At 40.1% G+C, this 18,338-nt stretch overlaps 1 protein-coding gene across 4 annotated transcripts in view; it reads left to right on the plus strand.

Annotated features, from left to right (window-relative positions):
• Positions 1-18,338, plus strand: part of LOC125459074 (kelch-like protein 4) — a 302,979-nt gene that overhangs the window by 261,099 nt on the left and 23,542 nt on the right. The window lies entirely within an intron of this gene.

Here is an 18,338-nt window from a genome sequence, read left to right on the forward strand (position 1 = left end):
ACTGACTCCTTGTGGCTTGAAAACAAACATTGAAGTCTATCAAATACGTTATGGTACTTATAGAAATTGTTAATTTTTAAAAGATATGAATTTCCCGTGGCCAAGAGAGAAAATCATGTCAGATGATTTCACATTTTGAGACTTTTCCCGTAACAAATAAACGAAAATCAACATAACAGGCAACTAATCTGTCAAACTGCAGAAAGGGTACTGTAATAATGGGAATGCAGATGCTGGACAATCCAAGATAATAAAATGTGAGGCTGGATGAACACAGCAGGCCCAGCAGCATCTCAGGAGCACAAAAGCTGACGTTTCGGGCCTAGACCCTTCATCAGAGAGGGGGATGGGGTGAGGGTTCTGGAATAAATAGGGAGAGAGGGGGAGGCGGACCGAAGATGGAGAGAAAAGAAGATAGGTGGAGAGGAGAGTATAGGTGGGGAGGTAGGAGGGGATAGGTCAGTCCAGGGAAGACGGACAGGTCAAGGAGGTGGGATGAGGTTAGTAGGTAGGAGATGGAGGTGCGGCTTGGGGTGGGAGGAAGGGATGGGTGAGAGGAAGAACAGGTTAGGGAGGCAGAGACAGGTTGGACTGGTTTTGGGATGCAGTGGGTGGAGGGGAGGAGCTGGGCTGGTTGTGTGGTGCAGTGGGGGGAGGGGACGAACTGGGCTGGTTTTGGGATGCGGTGGGGGAAGGGGAGATTTTGAAGCTGGTGAAGTCCACATTAATACCATTGGGCTGCAGGGTTCCCAAGCGGAATATGAGTTGCTGTTCGTGCAACCTTCGTGTGGCATCATTGTGGCAGTGCAGGAGGCCCATGATGGACATGTCATCTAAAGAATGGGAGGGGGAGTGGAAATGGTTTGCGACTGGGAGGTGCAGTTGTTTATTGCGAACCGAGCGGAGGTGTTCTGCAAAGCGGTCCCCAAGCCTCCGCTTAGTTTCCCCAATGGAGAGGAAGCCACACCGGGTACAGTGGATGCAGTATACCACATTGGCAGATGTGCAGGTGAACCTCTGCTTAATGTGGAATGTCATCTTGGGGCCTGGGATAGGGGTGAGGGAGGAGGTGTGGGGGCAAGTGTAGCATTTCCTGCGGTTGCAGGGGAAGGTGCTGGGTGTGGTGGGGTTGGAGGGCAGTGTGGAGCGAACAAGCGAGTCAGCGAGAGAGTGGTCTCTCCAGAAAGCAGACGGGGTGGGGTACTGTGCTTGATATTGGCCGTCTTATTCAAGGAAGGAATTGAATGCATTAGAGATAGTTCAGAGAAATTTATCACTCTAATACTTGGAATGTGTTGGTTGTTTTATAAAGAAAGTTTAGCCAGGCTAGGTTTGTATCCACTGAGATTTAGAAGAGGAGAAGAGAACTTGATTAAATCTCAACACCCTAAGCATTTCAAAGAACGGGCTTGTCCATTTGAAAAAGAGGTTAGACCCAAAACAAAACTTTTAAAGGATCTGTCATGGACAATGAGCTTTGTCCTCCAAAATATCTTCATCCTCCTCATTGGAAGACTGATCTCAATATCCCAGTTCCACTTCATGGAAAACATTGCCTCATTACCTACTCCAATTGCATGTACAGAGCACAGCACATTAGGAAAATTGAACAAACTCTGTCTGAAAATACTGGAGGACCCTTCCAGACTGGGACTTGGAGTTAACTTGACCTTCTGTTCAAAGATGCTGCTGACTGCTGAGTTTTTGTGGCAATTTCCATTTGTATTTCTGATTGTCAGCATCTGCAGTTCTTTGTTCTTTTTAAAGCAATTTTGTAAACATGGTATTTTTTGACAAACTTGCCAAGTTTTAGCCCACTGAGGACATCTTGTTATGATCTCATTAAATCAAGTTTAGTCTCCACAAGCTCAAGAAGTACCTTCAGATTCAGGAACTGAAATTATTCCAGAGCACCGCTCTACTCTTAATGCTAGGAGAGATGAAACTCATCCTGGTCATCTCTTTTCACTGAAGCTGCACTTGTTTAATTAGTGTGATAGCTTTCTAGATGTGTAATGATATATAGGTTTAAAGTATCTTTTCAAAATAATGCTATACTTGATCTTAAGTCTTCCTAGATCAGAAATTAGTTTTGGCATATCTTTTCTGAAGTGATTTCTAGATGATTGCTGCTTAACTTCTCCCTTTCCGTTATAAATTTAAAATCTATACAATGCTCCCAATATGCACTTTCTATTGTACTAAAGTGTTGTCTGTAGCTTTCCCTTGATGCTAATTCAATTGGGCTGGTAACAATTTCCAACCCCAGGGAGGCTCAGTTTATGTACATCCCTAATGCTTTTGAACAAAGTGGCTTGTGGAGAACTCCACTTTTTTTTCAGAGGATAACAGTCTAGCAAAACTAGGCAGCAGTAGGTTTGATACAGTCGACAACTTTTGGCAAATACCCCGAGACTACAAATAAAAGTTACATTAGCCATGAGAGTGATTTTTGTCCTCTGGTTCTGGTTTCTCCTTTAAAATCCCTCCATACCCCAGAATCAACCATTGTAACTTCTCTTGGCCTTCCCAATGCTGATATATCTTTCCTTATGTAAAGGGGGAAAACTGTTCACAGTATTCTAGCCTGTCCACATCTAGTGCCTTGTATAATTTTAGCAAAGCCTGCCTACTTATATTCTCAATTTCTTTTGAAATGAAGGCCAACAACCAATTTGCCTTCTCTGTTACTCACTGAACATGGATTCTAGCTTTTGTAATTCATGCATGAGAGCCACCAAATCTCTCTGTGCTGCAGCATCCTGCATTCACTCTCCATCTAAATAATATATAACTGTTCTATTTTTCCTGCCAAAGTGTGTAACTTCACATTTTCAAGAGGTATTTAAGCACATATTTTAACATCTGCCACAGTGGATTTGAATTCCATGACTCCAGAAACTTAACCTGGAAGTTCTGGAATACTGAGAGATAGTAGGAACTGCAGATGCTGGAGAATCTGAGGTAACAAGATATAGAGCTGGATGAACACAGCAGGCCAAGTAGCATCAGAGGAGCATGAAGGCTGATGTTTTGGGTTTAGACCCATCTTCAAAAAAATCACTAGTGACCTACTAGCGACTTTACCACTATACCACAGGTCAGATTACATATTACACTTTCTTGGGTCACATTATCCAAGAGAAAGTGTCACAGTAAGCCCCAGGAAGACATAGGCAATAAGTGAGGTCCCAGAATCAATAATGTCAATGATATTCAGTGCTTTTTAAAAATGGTCAATCACTTGGAGAAGTTCATTCCAAATCTTTCTGGTTTCACACAACATCTAATAGAGCTTTCAAAAAGAAGTCACCATTAAGTTTGGAGTCAGAATCAGACATTAGCAGTTTGGAAAATAAAGGAGAAGTCAATTTCTCTAAATTTATTATCTCAATACAACCTCAGATTGTACTCAGAAATTGCTCTAAATGCATACTTCATGGGGTTAGCCACAGTGCTCATACATATTCAGTTCGAGTAGACTAGGAAACTAGTCTACTTCCCATTTCAAGTGCTGACAGAATCAAAGCAATTCTATGCAACAATTGAAGATGAAGCTTTAGCAGGACTGCCAAATGATAATGTAAATGGTTTAAAGTAATTGTTGAAACTATGTAATCAAAAGAGGGAAGAGAAACTAAGGAGGAGATGTAGTATAAAGTTAATGATGATGTAGATGACACAAACAGACACACACAATCAACACAGTGTGGAGCTGGATGAACACAGCATCAGAGGAGCGGGAAAGCTGATGTTTCGGATCACTATGAAATTTTGACCCGAAACGTCAACTTTACTGCTCCTCTGATGCTGCCGGGCCTGCTGTGTTCCTCCAGCTCCACCCCGTATTATCTCTGACACCAGCATTAGCAGTTCTTACTGTCTCTGAGTGAGTCACACACCATCAACACACCAAGATGAGAGGAATGGAAGAATGGCACTAGATAGCAATAGACAATATTGTATTTCCTAAAATGAAGTACTGCAGATGATGGAAATCTGATCCAAAAACTGAAGTTCCTTGAGAAACTAACCAGGTCTGGCAGCATTTGTGGAGACAAAGCAGAGTTAATGTTTCAAATCCAGTGACCTTTCATCTGAACTGAGAGGAACAAAGGTTAGGAGGGAGGGCAGCAGATGTGGCTAGATAGTCAGAGATGGAGACGAGAAAGAAAAAAAGACATTAAGCAGATAAAAGGATAGATAATGGTAAGGTAGAAAAAAATAAAAGTAGGTAACGGGCACCATAAGTGGGTGAAAATGTGTACTGGTGCGAAAAGCAGCCCATGTCATGACAGGGCCTGGAGTGTGGTATCAGGTAAAGGACATGGAAGAAGGCATTCGGGTTCTAAAATTAATGCACTTGATATTGCGTCCTGAAGACTGCAGGACCCCCCAAGCAGCAATGAGATGCTGTCCTTCCAACTTGCACTGAGCTTCACTGGATCACGAAAGCAAACCTGAGATAGAATAATTTGCCATATTTTCTTAACTATTACCATTTCTGAAGAAGGGCCACTGGGCTCAAAACAGTAACTCTGCTTTCTTTCTACCACATCTGCTGAGTTTCTCCAGCAATTTCTGTTTTTGTTACTGTTTGTTAAAGTGTAAATAAAGGATTTACAGGAACTCCCAAGAGCCATATAATAGTTTTCCTTAGTAAAAATATGGATAGAGATGTAGCAGACTCAGAATGGGATGGTTTAACTAAGTGCAACAGCTTTAAGATAGTAGGTTAGACACCACACACCCAGATCCCACAAAAGGCAAAATCCATGAGGATAGAATAATACAGGGTTGATGCTATGAGAGCAGCAGAATCCATGGAGAAAAAAAATGTACAAATAACTCACACTGTAAGAAAACCAAAAGAAAAGATAGGGTTGTATCATTTTTGGCACCATTCTCAAACTCAAAGGTTAGGAGGGAGGGCAGCAGATGTGACTAGATAGTCAGAGATGGAGACAAGAAAGAAAGAAAGATATTAAGCAGATAAAAGGATAGATAATGCTGCTTGGGGGGTCCTGCAGCCTTCAGGACGCAATATCAAGTGCATTAATTTTAGAACCTGAATGCCCTCTTCCATGTCCTTTACCTGATACCACACTCCAGGCCCTGTCGTGACATAGGCTGCTTTTCGCACCAGTACACATTTTCACCCACTTATGGTGCCCGTTATCTACTTTTATTTCTTTCTATCTTAGCATTATCTATCCTTTTATCTGCTTAAAGATGAAACAAGGCATTTTACAACCAACGAGATGCTTTACATGAAGTGTAGTCACTTTTTATATAGGACATACAGCAGAAAATTCAACACAAACAATCCTATAAATGGAATTAGAAATGACCAAATCATCTGCATTTTTGCAAAATAATGCGGAAGGATTGATGTTGACTATGAATATAGATGGATTTGCTTGTGTTTTTTGAAAAGGTAACAAAGAAGGTTGATGAAGGCAGAGCGATAGACATTGCCCATATGGACTTCAGCAATGCGTTCAACAAGGTTCTGCATGGTAGACTGTTTAGTAAAGTTAGATCACATGATATCCAGGGGAGCTAGCCAATTAGATATAAAATTGGCTTGAAAGTAGGAAGCAGGGGGTGGCAGTGCAGGGTTGCTTTTTGGACTCAAGGCCTGTGGCCTGCGGTGTGCCACAAGAATCGTTACTAAATTCACTGTTTATTGTCATTTATATAAATGATTTGGATGTGAATAGAGGAGGTATGATTGGTAAGTTTGCAAATGACAGCAAAGTAGGTGGTGTAGTGGACAGTGAAGAAGATTATCTTAGACTACAATGATCAACTGGGTCAGTAGACTGAGGAATGGCAGATGGAGTTTAATTTAGATAAATGTAAGTTGTTGCATTTTGGTAAGGCAAACCAGTACAGTTAATGGTAGGGCGCTGGGGAGTGTCGCCATACAGAGAAACCTTGGGGTGCAGGTGCACAGTTATTTGAAAGTGGAGTCACAGGTAGACAGGGTGGTTAAAAAAATAGCATTTTACAAGCTTTCCTTTATTTGTCAGAACATTGATTATAGGAGTTGGGACATCATTTTACAGCTGTATATGGACATTGGTGAGGTCACTTTTAGAATGCTGTGTACAATTCTGGTCACTGTTCTATAGAAAGCATGTCGTTAAACTTGACATGGCTCAGAAAAGATTTACAAGGATGTCGCTGGAACTGAAAGGTTTGAGATATAGGGAGAGACCAGATAGGCTGGGGCTTTTTCTCCTAGAGCATCGGCAGCTGAGGGGTGACCTTATAGAGGTTTGTAAAATCATGAAGGGCATGGATGGAGTGAATAGCCAAGGTCTTTTTCCTAGGTGAGGGAATCCAAAACAAGAGACTATGGTTTAAGGTGTGAGGGGAAAGATTTGAAAAGGGCCTGAGGGCTAAGCTTTTTACGCAGAGTGGAGCATGTATAGAATGAGTTGCCAGAAAAACTGGAGGAGGCAGGTGCAATTACAACATTTAAAAGGCATCTTGGTTGGCATATGAATAGGAAGAGTTTAGAGGGATATGGACCAAATGCTGGCAAATGGGACAAGGTCTGATTGGGATATCTTGTTGGCACGGATGAGTTAGACCGAAATATCTGTTTCCATGCAGAATGACTCTATGACTCTATGACTCTATGATAGAAAAAGTGTACAGAAAAAGGTCAGAGCATGTGAATAATGCACAAACCTCTTCGAAAGGTCCATAATTTGTAACAATTGACATAAAAAAATCCCTGATGGATTGCACCAACAGATCGACCAGATAGCAGCACTTCGAGGCACAAGCAATCATTTCTATTTAAGTGCGTAGTTTTATTGTTTTAACATACTATTCAATTATTGCAATTGCCTTACACTCCCATAAATCCATCAAAAAATTGTGTTTTTTTTTCACTGTATAGATATTCATGTCACAATCATATTTATGTTGTAATGACTGACAAGAATTCATTTTTTAGATATAAGCCTCTCAAGCAGAATATGTCTGATTCTAATAAACAGGCATTTTGCTCCTTTCACCCATTTTGAGAATTAGCTGCTTTCAGCATCACCATGGCGACAGCTAGGGCTCAGCTATGTAACCCTCTTAAATTGGTCATGGTCAATCAATGCTTGCCCCAATTTCCACATTAAATTATTTCACTTTAATAATGGCTAGTTACTTAAACAAGATAATTTAGATAATCTGGCATTAAATTCCAATTGCTAATGACAAGCAGGCTTGTATGGCTCATGGTATCACGGATTATGAAAAAAAAACCTGAGAATGTACTCTAGAATGACCAGTTCAATTGCAACTATACGCCAGCAGGGAGTAAATGCTTTGGAGCAAAGGGGAGAAAATTAATGAGCTTAAATAAATCCAAACTGTCTCATATTTTTTCATACCAAATAAATACAAAGAATTATTATAGACACTACATCCTATCAGTTGTTTCAGATAATCATTAAGCAGCTTTGAAGTAACAACTATGGGTCATGAAAACGTCGGAAAAGTGAGCACAGTATGAATGTTATTAACAGGACATTTTGCCAAGCCTCAGTTCCTCAAGGCAGAGTAGTGATGGGTAATTCTAACATACAAATTAAGAGCAGGAGTAGGCCCTTCTACCCTTTGAGTCTGCTCTTCCATTCAAAAAGATCAGGACTAATCTGATCTCAACCTCGACTTCACATTGTCTGCTACCATGGCCAACTTTTCATCCCCTTTGCTTATCAAGATTCAATCTGCCACTGCTTAAAAATATTCAAAAACTCTATTTCAACTGTGTTTTGATGAAGATAGTTCATGATCCTCCATGAGAAAACGATGACTCTCATGCCTCCATAAATGGATGAACTCTTCTTTTGAAGCAATGACCCCAACCTAGATTCTGCTACAGAAGGGAACATCCTTTTCACATCCTGCCTGCCAACACCCTGCCAGATTGTGCCTGTTTCAATCAAACTGCCTCTTCTAAACTCCAGTGGAGTCAAGCCAGTCCAACCTCTCCTCACAAGAAAACTTTGTCTATTGCAGGTATTATCCCAGTAAACCTTCTCTGAATTGCTTTCAGTGCACTAACAATTAAATTTTAATTGTTAAAAACCAGTATGCTTATTACAGCTTATGATATGGCTTCTTTAAATAAAATGACCATTACTGTACACAATATTCCAGATGTAACCTCACCAATGCCCTACAGAACTGATGTATAGCCTCCATGCCTTTTTACCAAATTTCTATTGTAATAACCAACATTTTCATAATGGCTTCAATTACCTGTTGTACATGCATACTAACTTTTTGTGATTTAGTAATTAGAACATCCAGTTCCTCTGTACCTTGGAATTCTACAATGTCTCACCATGTAGATAACATGCTTTCTTTTTACTCTTCTGGCTAAAATGGACAATTACAGATTTTCTGACATCACATTGACTTGCCAGATCTTTGTTCATTCACAATTTAATTATGTTGCTTTGTAGCCTCCTTATGTCCTCTTTACAACTTACTTTTCTATCTATCTTTGTATCATCGGCAAATTTAGCAACCACGCTTTTGTTCACTGGATCCAAACCATTTATATAAATTATAAAATGTAGAGATCCAACACTGAATCTTGTGGTTCACCAGTTGTTAACCTGGCAACCAATTGGCAACCAGAAAATGATAATTTTATGCCTTAGCTCCTGTTTCATGCGGGCTACATAGTCTTAGTCTTTGCTCCATGCCAATATGTTACCCCAGAAGATGTGCATTTATTTTCTGCAATAATCTTTGATGTGGCACTTTATCAGAAGCATTTTGGAAATCTCAGCATGTAACATCAGCAGCTTTCCCCTTTATCCACAACACAGGTTATTTCTTCAAAGAGTTTTAGTTAATTCTTCAAAATGATTTCCCTTCAAAAATATATTTGACTCACCTGATTACCCTAAACTTTTGCCAGTGCACTGCTTTAACACCTTTAACAGTGACATTAAAAAAACATCCCTACAGCGAACGTAAAGCTCATTGGCAGGTTGTGTTCTTCTTTTTGTTTCTGGCCTTTTTTGAGTAAAGCGGTTCTATTCACTATTTTCCAATTAATGGAATTTTCTTTGCATCTGGGTAACTTTGAAACATTGAAATCATTGCATCAACTACCCCATTAATCGTGTCTTTTCAGAATCTTCGATGAAGCCTTTCAGGACCTGACACTTGTCAACTCACAGTTCCAACAATTTTCTCAGTACTACTTCCCTCCTTATTACAATGCTCTTGAGTTTCTTTCTCCCTTCTAGCTCCTAGTCTGCGATTATTTCTGTGATGTTACTGGAAGTATACGTGGTAAACACTGGAGCAAAATACTTGTTCAATTCATCTACTTAATGATAGGCCATAAGCTATAGGAGCCTTTCAGCCTAATGAGACTGCTCTGCCATTCTATAATGAATGAAACATTTCTCAATCCTATTCTCCTGCCTTCTCACCTTCCATAACCCTTGGTCCCTTTAACAATTAAGAACCTGTCTTCAATACACACAATACCTTGGCCTCCACAGACTTTTGTGGCAATGAGTCTCATAGATTCACTGCCCTCTGATTGATGAATTTCCTTCTGATCTCAGTTCTAAAGGGCCATCCCTTCACCCTTAGGCTGTGCCCTTGGGTCCAAGTTGCTCTTACTCGTAAAAACCTCTCCTCCAAGCCCACTCTATCCAAGCAACTCAATATTATGTAAGTTTCAACAAAATTTCCCCTCAACCTTTTAAACTCCTAATACAGACGCGGAGTTTTCAACCATTGGTCATTTGACAAGCCTTTCATCTCCAGGATCATTCTTGTAAACCTCCTTCGGACACTTTCCAATGCCAACACATTTTTTCCTCCATACAGGGCCCAAAACTGCTCACAATATTCCAAAGACAGGAGTCACACAACAGGTTTATTTGAAATCACAAGCTTTCGGAGTGCTGGTCCTTTGCCAGGTGAAGTCAGGCACCTACTTGGTGAAGGACCAGTGCCCTGAGATCATGGTTTCAAATAAACCTGGTGGACTATAACCTGGTGTCATCTAACTTCTGATTTTGTCCACCCAGTCCAACACTAGCACCTCCACATCATAATATTCCAAATATGGCCTGACCAGAGCTTAGTGCTGCCGTGGCTGTGTATCTCTGTTATTGTATGCTACCTCTCTCAAAATGAATGCTAACAATGCATTTGCCTTCCTAACTATCAACTGGGCCAAAATAGAATTAGGACTATGACTCCTAAATTTCTGATTTTTGAAACCTTCGTCCATTTAGCAAATAGCCTAGGCCTCTCGTCTTCCTGCCTTGCAGTTTCCCATACTGTATTCAGTCTGCCACTTCTTTGCCCACTCTCCTAGCTTGTTCAAGTCCTTCTGCAGCCTCCCTGCCTTCTCAATATGACCTGTCTCTCTACCTACCTTTGTGTCATCTACAAGCTTAACAATAATGCCCTCAGTTCCTTTGTCCAGATTATTAATGAATCGCATGAATAGTTATGGACCCCTGTGGAACTCCACTAATCACTGGCTGCCATGCTGAAAATGACCACTTTATCCCCATTCTCTGCCCTCTGCCTGTTAGCCAATCCCCTATCCATGCCATAACTTGGTGAGCTCCTGTCACATTTAGCGGCCTCCTGTAGTACCCCTTTCAAAGGCCTTTTGGAAATCCAAATAGATTGGCAGCATGGTGGCTCAGTGGTTAGCACTGCAGCCTCACAGCAGCAGGGACCTGGGTTCGATTCCAGCCTCGGGCGACTATCTGTGTGGAGTTTGCACATTCTCCCTATGTCTGCGTAGGTTTCCTCCCATAGTCCAAAGACGTGCAGGCTAGGTGGATCGGCCATGCTAAATAGCCCATAGTGCTCAGGAGTGTGTGGGTTATAGGGGGATGGGTCTGGGTGGGATGCTTCAATGGGTGCTGTGGACTTGTTGGGCCATAGGGCCTGTTTCCACACTGTAGGGAATCTAATCTAATCATGTCTATTATTAGAGAGTAATGATGGAGGCCTGCTGTTCAGACTGGAGGCCTGTGACCAGCTGTGTTTCACAGAGATTGGTTCTGGGTCCTATTTTGTTGATCATTTAAGTAAATAATTTGGATGCAAATACAGAAGACATAGTAAGTTGCAGATGACACCAAAATTGGTGGCATTGTAGACAATGAAGAAGGTTTTCTAAGATAACAAAGGGATCTTGATCAATTGGGTCAATAGGCTGAAAAATAGCAGATGGAGTTCAATCTGGCTAATAGTTAGGTATTGCATTTTGGTACCACAAACAAGAGGGCTTATACAATTAAGGGTAGGGCCGTGGGTAGTATTGTAGAGCCGATGGACCTAGGTGTGCAGATATATAATTCTTTAAAGTTTGTGACTCATATACGCAGAATGGTTAAAAAGGACATTTGTCATGCCTGCCCTCATTGCTCAGTCCTTTTGAATTTAGGAGTTGGGTTGCCATGTTGTGGTTATACAGGACATTGGTGAAGCCTGTTCTGAAATACTGTGTCCAGTACTGGCCATGCAGTAATAGGAAGGATATTATGAAGCTGGAGAGGGTTCAGAAGAGATTTACCAGGATGTTGCCAGGTATGGAAGGTTTGAGTTATAAGCAAAGGCTGGATAGGCTGGGCATTTTTCTTTGGAGTGTAGGAGATTGAGAGGTGACTTGGTAAAAGTTTATAAAATAATGAGAGTTGATGGTAGTTGTCTTTTTCGTATGATGGGGAATTTCAAGACTAGGGGGGGCATTTTTAAGTTGAGTGGAGAAAGATTTAAACAAAGGCATAAGAGGCAAATTTTTTAACACAGAGGCTGGTTTGCATGTAGAATGAACTTCCTGATGAAGTGGTGGTTGCAGATACAATTACAATGTTCAAAAGACTTTTGGATGGATATATGAATAGAAAAGGCTTGGAGGGATATGGGCCAGGTGCAGATGGGTGGGACTAGTTTAGTTTTGGATTATGTTCGGCATTGACTATTTGGACCGAAGGGTCTGTTTCTGTTCTGTATGACTATCTGACTCTATGATGTCCACTGATCTCCTTTGTCTAACTTTCTCATTACCTCTTCAAAGAATTCCAACAGATTTGTTTAACATGACTTCCCCTCGACCAACTAAAGTACAACGTTTCTTTTCAGGATGCAACAACCAAATCAATTATAATTATTCCACTCTCTCTTACTCATTCTTTATCTGCAAATCTAAAGAATAAATATGAGCATACTGGAGAAATGTGAAGCTAATTACAGAATTGTCAGGGTCATTCCAGTTGAAATCAATTATAATATCAGACTTAGAAATCTTTTTCTCTGTAGGGTTGAAGTTGAATGTCTCCATTGCTGACCCATTTGGACGCTTAATGGCTTTATTTCTATCATTCAGCATTAAATCTAGGTTCATGCTTATATGCTTTTGTCTATTGTGTATCAATTACTGATTAACAAGATCACATTGGTAGTAAAAATAAAAACACTTTCTTCAGTCATTCACAGAAATACAACCAATCAGTTGCCATCTCAATAATGACCACATTCTCTATGTCATAAGTGCCTATGCACATGTTATGAGCGAGTTTGTTTTGCAAAGGCCTGGATTCCCTACTGGCTAGACAATATTCAGAGCACCATGTAGGAAGAGGACCATTGGTGCCCTCTATTGCTGAGTGTATTGGATTATGTTCCTGTGGCACCTTTCGCAGAAAAGTAGTACATTGACATCAGGAAATGACTTTTCTCCTCTTGCCATTGGTTACATTGCCAAATGCCTGAAATAAATATTCCCTAATTCTTGACCCTTCCACTAATGTCTGTCCAGCCCTTTCAAGATTTTCAATAATTCTATCAAATCTCCTTTTCACCTTCTTTCTCCAAACTAATATTTTATAATTATTTTGTACAATCTGTCTAAATTGTGGAGCACATAATTAGGCGCTGCTCATCATTAACATTTTGTTTATGTCCTCTATTCCTCTATTTATAACGCCTGGATCTCTCCCAATACCTTCAACAATTTGAATATCCACATGCCACTCTGCTCCCGCCACCTTCATAATACATGGCCTCTCCTCACTTTCTAACCAAAATATAAGCTTCACATTCATATTCACCAGTATCTCCATTAGATTTCACCTGCAATGTGTTTGCCTATTTCCCATCCTCTTATGATATATCATTATTTTTCTCTCAGATCACAATCCTTTTGAGTTTTGTGTTGTCTCAGATTTTGAAATTATACTCAACTCGCCATTGGGCCATTGATATATTCATTTCTGAGGAAAAGCAATTAAATATGTAAACATGAAACTCATAATTCTCATAATTTTGCAATATCTTTAAATTAGAAAATTAGCTATCTTTCTACTCATTTTAGCTTTTCTGTTGTTAAAAACTTTTTCAAGCTTCTCATGATACAAATTGAATGTTATGCCATTCATTGGCAACAAACTGTTATCAACATTATTGTTTGGCCACTAGATATCAAAGCTTTTATTCTATGGATCATCAGTACAAGTTATTTTTTGTGTCGATAAATTATACAGCACATTTTGGAGTTTGCAATTTCCACCTGTCATAAAATTTGACTAATATTTCAGCTCCCTTCACACTGTCGAACAGACTATCAGTATTTTTCAGTCCGCTTCACACTGTCTTTATATCACAATATTTGAACTTTACATTTCCTATTGTTTTCAAGTAAACAGTAGTTGCTGTCTGGTATAGTTATTGTCAAAATGTGTCACTTTCTTGACTCAGTGGTAGCATTCTTAACTCTAAGTCAGGAGACCATGGGTACAAGTCTCCTTATAGAACCTAAGCACATAATGTTGTCTGAAAATGTAAGAGTGGAGGAGAATCATATTGTTGAAGTTGCCATCTTTCTGATGAGGTGTCAAAGTTGTCACATCCAGGCCTTGGGTGAGACTCCCTGGTTTGTTGCATCTCCAGATGAAGTACCCAAAATCGTTAAGTTTCCAGCTGATAAAGGTTGAACAGGCTTGCCTTCATTATTCATCCATTCATGCCCCCTTTGTTGGTGACAATAAGGTTAATTTAAAAATGGATCCTTTTCTCCCAGATTCAAATGAATGTTCATTTTAAAAGGAACCAAATAAACCAGGATTTCTTGCATTAATAAAGAATGAGTTTATTAATTTCTAAACATGATAATAATTTGTAAAGTAACATACTTACAAACATATAGGTTTGAAATAAGAGGTATCCGCAAAATAGTAAGTTTAAAAAATAGATGTTCACATTCATGTCTCACAAACTTGATTGAGATTTATTTTGAACACCAAGAAGATTGATGAGGGCAGAACGTTAGATGTTGTCTACATATACAGTAGTAAGGCCTTCGGCAAAATTCTGCACGGCAGACCAGTTACATCACATGGGACATAAAATTGCCAATTGGATATGAAATTGGCTTGACTGTGGGAGACAAAACGTGGGGATACTGGGTTGTTTTTCAGTCTGGAAGCAGCGGTGTTACGCGGGGATTAGTGTTGAGTCCAATGTTGTTTGTCATTTATATAAACAACTTGGATGAGAATATAGGAAGCATAGTTAGTAAGTTTGTGGATCATACCAAAACTGTTGTTACAGTGGACAGTGAAGAAGGACATCAAAGAGTTCAACAGAATTTTGATCAGCTGGGCCAATGGACCCAGCAGTGGCAGATGAAGTTTAATTAAGATAAATGTGAGGTGTCGCATTTTGGTAAGAATAAGAAGGGCAGGACTTATACAGTTAATGGTAGGACCCTGCGGAGTATTGTTGAGCAGAGAGACCTAGGGATTCAGGTGCATAACTCCTTGAAAGTGGCTTAACAGGTAGACGGGGTGGTTAAGAAGGCATTTTGGATGTTTACCTTAATTGCTCAGATCATCAAGGATAGAAATTGGGACGTCATGATATGGTTGTACAGGACGTTTGTGAGGCCACTTGTGGAGTAACGTGTGCAGTTCTGTTTGCCCTGCTATAGCAAGGTTATTATTAAATTGGAGTGGGTACAGAAAAGATTTACAAGGATGTTTCTGGAACTGGAGGATTTGACATATAAGGGGAGATTGGATCGGCTTGGACTTTCTTCGCTGGACCATAGGAGATAGGAGGTTGAGGGGTGACTTCATAGAAGTGTACAACATCACAAGGGGCATAGATAAGATGAATAGCAAATGTCTTTTCCCTAGAGTAGGTGAGTTCAAAATGAGAGGGTAGAATTTTAAGGTGAGAGGTGAAAGACTGGCAACCTTTCCACTTAGAAAGTGGTTTGTATGTGGAATGAATTGCCAGACGAAGGAGTGGATGCAGGTACAGTTCCAACATTTAAAAGCGATTTGGACAGGTACATGAAAAGGAAAGCTTGCCGGGGATATGAGTCAATTGCAGGAAAGTGGGATGAGTTTAGTTTGGGAAATTTGGTTGGCATGTATGAATTGGACCGAAGGGTCTGTTTCTGTGTTGCATGACTCTATCTATAACAATTCATACACAAATCCACATTTTTCTCTTAGCTATCCAATGTGCTGATGTTTATGCAGCTCTTTGCAAGTTTTTTTTTAGTAAAGAACATTCTAAATTTTGAATCATGTTAAGCATCTCAGTGATTTTTTTTCTGTGCTTTTAGTGCAATTGTGCATCAACTGTCCTTTTACTTTTAATTGGATAACTCCCAGTCCCTGGATTTGAGTAGGGGATTGCCTGAGTATTTCTGGATTCAGCATTTTAATGTACCTTAGAGGACTAATACTCCTGCTCCAAAGTCAAGTTCAAAATTCATTTAATATCCATTTACTTTTATTTCAGCACTCCAGTACATCCCTATGATTCAGTTATTTCTCCCAGGAATCATATTAGCTATCTCACTTTTCAATCTCTTAGACATTACTTTTTCTTATGGATTTTCCTTCAGTTTGGGAGGCTAAAATCTTTTTTTAACAAGATACACTGTTTTACAATATCCAATCTTCCAGTAGACATTCTGCATTTTGGGCAGGAAAACCTTACTGTGGATACAGCATCCTCCCTCCACAGTGAGAACGCTGCAGAGAAGCATATGTTGCCATTTCTTCACGCTTTCCTGACCCTGGCTTTATTGTGCTTTCACATATTGTACTGCCTTGATGTTTTTTTTTCCACAGAATCTCTCTCTCGCATTTTCTCACTTGAACATGTCTCACAGGTTGCAACATTTTTGCCAAAGCTATATCTTCCCTCGACTGTAAAAAGAATCAGAGAGGTTCCTTCAAAAAATCTACCCACGATGTGGCCTCTAATCGGTTTAGTTTTTTAAAATTCATTAACCAGGCCATCCCATATTTTCGGTTACCTCTTCAGTAAAATAGGCCATCAATAAATGAATTTATGTTCTCCCCTGGGCTTTTGCTTCTACTTATTAAATTCCAATCCCATATGATTATATTCAACAAAATACTGAAATATCATTAATAGCTCTGCTAATTTCATAAGTGGCGATTACTTAATTTACTCTGCCTCGCTAAAATCTTATCTGCAATGTAGCTGAATATATAGAGCAGGGTACCAGCCTGGTCCTTATTTAATTTTGCTGCTAACCTTGAAATGTTCCTGTATTTAATGAATTATCTGTGCCTGTTCTGCTACTTCTTGACTTGTCATGGTGTTTTCCACATGTTCAACACATTCTGTTAACAGGACAATGTGAACCATGGCTTTCTCTCATCAGAGATTGCTTCCTGCTCTGTTTCATTTTCAGTTCGATAGATGCTGGGCTGTTCCTCAGCTGCTGGATTGTTCTTTTAATGATCCTCCACCTGCTTTGTCCTGCTGCTCCTATTGTATAAGCTTTTCCTGCTGATCTGACCTGCTGTTGAGTCAAGATACTGATGACATCAAAGGATAAGATGACAGTGCAGGAACATATTGTTGATGGAGATGATCAACCATGATCTGGAATGGTGGAGCAAGATCAGGGAACTGAAAGGCCGATCCATGCTTCTTCATCCTACCTTCCTCCCACTTATCTTTGTTTACAAGGGTATCTTAGTTCTCTTAGTTCTGGACTCACCACAAAATGAATCATCCCTTCCACATCCAGGTCACCAAGACCATTTAAGATTATTATAAGCATCAATCGAATTACTCCAAGCTTACTTTAAATTCCAGTAATAACAAGCCCAGCATGTCCAATCTTTCCTCAGAAGACACCACACTCTCTGCATGTACCAATCTTGTAGAACTCCTTTGAATTACCTTTAGTGCCTTGAACCCTTCCTTAAATAAGGAGACCAAACTGCACACAATATGTAGTCTTGTCAATACCTTGTACAACGAAAGCATAAGCTCCTTGTATTTTTGTTCACTTCCTCTTGGTAATAAAGCATAGCTATCCATAGCCTTCTTAATCATTTGCTGTACCTTGATACTAATGTTTTGCGACACCCCCCCAAGAAAATTAAAATCCCTTTGGATTTTGAAATTCTGTACTCCTTCTTAATTACTATGCAAGTGTGGCAGATAGTAGACAATTGGTCCAAAATTCCTAGAAAATTGCTGAGAGCTAAGGGATGTCTATCAACATCAGGAAGTCATTAGACTGGGAGAATAAACTTTACGCCAACAGTCTACATCAGCCTGTACCTGTCAGCCTGCACTGTTGATGTTGGGGGTAGTGGGAATAGACTTTGAAAACCTAAAATTGGTCCTACATCAATCTTTTTCACTTCTTAATTCCATGAAAATCCAGCACGATGAGTCCAAGGTTCTCTTTCTTTGATACACCTGTTCTAAGAGCTGAGTCTTATTTTAATGCTAGGTTTGAGTTGTTCGAGATGTTTGGAGGAATTCCCTCTGTGAGGTCTAGTGCGTTTTCTCATCACATTTTACCAACCTCAGCTCATTAACTACCTCTCCCACCCTGTGGCCTCTCTCACATCCAACTATGGCTTCAATTTAGCCCATATCCGTCAAGTGCATTTCAACAAGGTGTTGAGGAAGGGGGAGGATGGGACCTGTCAAGGGTGTGGAACAAGGGAGGAGGAACACCAGATAAGGATATAACAGCAGACCCTGGCAGGCTGGACAGCAGTTTACCACTCAGCTTACGGGCATCACCATGATTGAGAAAAATGGCTAACGGTGCCAGAAAAGGGTCAATGATTTTCTCTGTTGCATCAATGCAAGTGAAACACTCCTGTCTCTGCCAACTCGTATTCACTATATCTCTGGTAGTGCCTCTACCCCCCACACCAAGAAACATGCTCTAGCCCTCACTGTTGCCCCGAACTTCTTCCCTCACTTACTCTTACTGTCTCTACCCTCCACATTACTAATGCTGC

The sequence above is a fragment of the Stegostoma tigrinum genome, chromosome 15 (assembly GCF_030684315.1).
Source record: "Stegostoma tigrinum isolate sSteTig4 chromosome 15, sSteTig4.hap1, whole genome shotgun sequence".
Taxonomy (NCBI): domain Eukaryota; kingdom Metazoa; phylum Chordata; class Chondrichthyes; order Orectolobiformes; family Stegostomatidae; genus Stegostoma; species Stegostoma tigrinum.